We start from the raw sequence: 4479 nt of genomic DNA, 5'->3' as shown, positions 1-4479 counted from the left end.
ATCTCCTTGACTACACTGAAGCTTCTGTGTTGTTGGTACTGTGAAGAGTGACTTCAGTTTGGTGACAAAACTATTTTTGCCTTCAGGGACTTGTAGTGTGGGTCAAATCTGCAAGAGGTTCTCAGGATGGTGCTGAAGCACTCAAAGACACACAGTTTAACAGCAGGAGCTTGCTGCAATTTCTGTTGCTTTTAAATAGGACATTATTATATTATTCTTGCCTTCCAGAAGGAGAAATTAGAGCATATACATCTGTCCATGGCTCCTAGGCTGATATTGGCTAGTCACACCTCAGAGAATACAGACCTGGCTTCCTGAGCACATTGCACCATCCTGTGGCCGTACCGATCCTCCAAGACAGTCTTTCAATCATCACTCTGGAGCACTCTTGGGTTTAAGGCTCTGTTTTCATGTTTGAAAGGCTCTGAAGGGAGTGTTAGCTTCCCAAGCTGAACTGGTTCCCATGGCTTGTGGTCATTTTTAATTCCCCGGGAATGGTCTCTAAAAGCAACATTTCTAACATCCATGTGAACAACTTCTCACTTTCCCCATCCTGGTTTTCCTGTTTGCAACTGAATTCCAGGCAGGTTTTTTCCTCAAAGCCTACATTTCCAAAAACAACCACCTTAAGCAAACAAAGAAGAACCAAAAAACAAATTAAAATTCCTCCATAGTCAAATCATCCTTTTGGCATCTTTTCAGCACCATTGCAAAATGCAAACATCTTTCAACATCACTAGGCAGACACTTTCTTAGAGAGCAATGCTATTCCACCACATGGATATTTTGCACAAATGCAACTCATGTAACAGGTTGCAAAAGCCTACACTGTGCAGCAGGGAACATGAGTGACACAGGATCTACCAGTTTAACAGGTTACTGCACACCAGTTTTGTTGTTAGGAGCTGAAGTGTTAAACCTCATCAGCTTCACCCAACAGCATGCTAAGGGGGTGCAATACACCCAGAGTGTAATAGATCCAGAGTGTAATGCATACAGGGCTACAGCCATCTCCTCTCACTCCTTAAGCCTATAGTTTAGTGTAGATGTGTCCGTATGAGCCAGTCATTGGGTGTCCAATTAATGTCACTGTGTGGAGAGTGATTCTTCATCCTGAAGTCAAAGTCTAAAATAAAGAGAGACAGTTTGTCTTTTTCTCTTTTTTAACTGTAAAAGAAGGTAGGGCACTCATACACAGCTTGTGTAGTGATCTGTAGTATCGAGACAGACACACTGGAGATGTTTAATATTGGGTAAGATAAAGCCAGTGGCTTGAGAAAGGATTTTTGGGAAAACAGCCAGTACAGTAACAGAGCCTATAGAGAGCTATAGCTAAGTCAGGGGCTGTCTGCTGTAGGGTAAAATAAATTGCCCTCTAAACTCCACCAACTGATTAGATCTCCATCAGGTATATTGGGAGCTAGGAACCTAGGTTATACATAGACAGTGATATTTTTGATATGGCATAATTTAGCCTGCATTTTAAGACACATTAGGTGGGATTTAGTCATAAACATAAGCTCTACTGAAAACTGAGATGCCCTAAATTATTTATGGTACCCAGATAAGGCTTCAGAGGGGACACAGGAGCTGCAGGAGGCTTGTGCCCTTCTGGACAAAGAGATGGGAGCTAAGTGGTATATAGTAGAATATCTAAAACTATGAGGGAAGACAAACTTTGCACTGAATTAGGCGTGAATCTGTTACATTCCTGAAGTTAGGAAAGACATCTCCATATGTTATTTCAGGCAAGATGGCAGAGAAACACAACTCCACTTCAAATCCAAGGCTCATATACAAGACGATCAGAAGCCCCACTGCTTGAGTCCTAACCTTGCATTTTGCAGTGTTATCTTCATCTATCAGTTCAAACTATTTCAATTATTATCTGATGAAGGGTTCTTAGCCAATGGACACTGGAACAATAGTTTGATAAGACCTCTGAAAATAATTATGCCATCTATTCCTATGAATTTTAGCTGCTATTGACTGTCATTCTTGGCAGAGTATCAAGCAAGATCAGGATTATGTTCTGCTAAAATAACAGACAATTGTAGCCCAAAACTTTAATTCCAACAAACAAGGTAAAAGGCAAAAGGGGATAATATCAGATAAGGAATTCTTAGATGTTTAAGGTGGGCTTCAGGGTTCCTGAAGGAAAATATGGGGGGAAATTAGTACCATCCTAAAGCAGACATCTAAAATAAGTGATAACCATCACTCTGAACTCTGTTCCTGTCAGGTGATTATAGAGAAAGCCATGGCTGTCTAGTGCAGACTGAGACACTTAATTCTCAGCCATTTCTATTAACTCATCTGGCAGATACCCTCTAACTTCATCCAAGTAGTCCCACCATATGCCCAAAGAATTTTAAACCCAGATTATTATGGATATATTACTTGTCAATTTTTGGTATTATTTGGGCACAGCACAAGTAATGTATATGTGAAAGAAGCGTATAAAGCTCAGAAGAAAACTTGAGTACTCCTCAAGACAGTGTTAAGCACTGATAGGGAGCACTCTATCTATCTCTGTCCACTGTAATCCCAAAAAAGATAATCATCAAGTTAACATGACCTAAAGGAATAATCTAGAAATCTGCCATGATGGCAGTTGCTCCTATGGAAAGGAGAGAGACAAATTTCTCTGTTTGGTAAAGATGGGGGATGTCACAGGCTTGGAAGGCACCTCTGAAAGCTCAAGTGAGATATAAGCCTCATTATCCTAGTGGTAGAGCAGGAGAAGAATTAGTGAGGAAGAGAATAGTATTTATTATTGTCAGTTGTAGAAGGCCTTAAAAAAAAAACAACAAAAAACACATCAGAAATGTTTAATCCAGCCTTAAATTGGTGACTTCTTGAGTTTCTTTCCAGTTTTCCTTTTTTTGTGATTCTTTGGAATGTCTTCCAGATTGCTGGTCTGCCTTAATTTTATTTTTGCTGACTCTCCTGATATTGCTTTTTTTTTCTGTTTAGACTGATATATCCCAAAGGTATCTTTAAACTAAAAATGCATAACCACAACCTTAAATGCATCCAAGCCACGAAACCAGTCACTTCTTTTCCACTTCATTGAAATTTCTGGCTCCTGATAACTAGTTCCTAAACAAAACAATTATTAATTTAGCATTTTACTTGGAGGTTGTTTAAGGGAAGTGTTTGGAGGAAGAAAAGGTGTGGCCATTATCAGGCTTTCCTAAAGGGGTGCTTAAAATACAAATTATTAAAGGTGTGGTAGATGATGTCTTAAATTGTTAGGTTTGTGACAGAGAGATTCTAAGCATGTGTGTAGACTCTGGGTGTGTCTAATGTGTGTGTCTAATGTATGTGTCATTTGAATTAAGACTTAGTTCTGGGTTCTCTAGGAGACCTAGATGCCTGAAGCAGAGATCAGTTGCATGTAGTTCTCCTCCCCATCCAAGAAAATATCCTTAGAGGACTTAATAAGCTAAAAGTTGTAATTAAAAAAATGGACTTCATATTGTGGTTTAAAAGAGTGAATATTTTATTTTTATTTTTAAATTATTTTTATGTGTAAAACAATTCTCAGAAAACTGTCAAGTAACACTAATTAGGACATTAAGAGTAGGTCTTGCTGCTCTCTGTCAAAAAAAAAAAAAAAAGGAAAAATAACCACAAAAAATAAAAGAAGACAGACAAAGAGCCTAAAACCTTCTTCTAAAAGTAATTGGACAAAAGATCTTAATTTTAAGATTTTAAGGAAGAACTGAAGAACTCATCAAATGAGTGAGCCAGGTGCTGAAGCACAGACAATGAATCTGGGGATTCCTTTAATTTTGTATTTTCTTGGAAGGTTGTGCTTTGGAACTGTGGTTTAGCAAGCTCCCTGGCTGATGAAAAAGACAATGTCATCATGGCATCATGTCTTTGTTCACCATGATAGTCAGAGTCAATCTCACCGTCTTCTTCACAACAACTATCAAGTAACAAGCTTCACTGCTCAACCCCTTTAAGGTTTTGGGCAACTATATCCGTAAAAGTGAAAGGAACTGGGCCCCTGGGAACCCTGGGAAGTGATGCTTTTTGGCATAATGGGATGTGGGAAACAATTTGCATTTGACACCAGAGAAGGCATCTGGTTTTCATTAATTGGGTGACAAGGCAGGAAAGCTATCAGATGTGCTAATTTGTTGGTCTGGCATGTAATGAGATGGGGTATTGAGGATGTTCTGGTACTTTCTGAGGAGGAAAACTACCTAAGGGGTTTCTGAGTCAAGGCTATTTTGACAAGGAGAATTTTGATGAATTTTAAGGTCACAGTAGCCTAAATGGTGATATTAATCTGGAAGTGGTGTAAATACATATGAGTTGGTATTCAGCTAATGAAAATGGGTATTGTGAGATAGATGTCTCTTAAATGCTGTCGATGAAAACATAAATTCAGTAGTTTAGGTATTAAAAGGATACAGTTTGTTGAATTTTACTCTTACAGCATTTTGAGTATGTTATGTTGTTTGT

Source organism: Pezoporus occidentalis, unplaced genomic scaffold (genome assembly GCF_034315485.1).
Source record: "Pezoporus occidentalis ecotype Australia unplaced genomic scaffold, CSIRO_AGI_Poc_V1 ctg82, whole genome shotgun sequence".
Lineage (NCBI taxonomy): Eukaryota > Metazoa > Chordata > Aves > Psittaciformes > Psittacidae > Pezoporus > Pezoporus occidentalis.
This window is presented reverse-complemented; position numbering follows the sequence as displayed.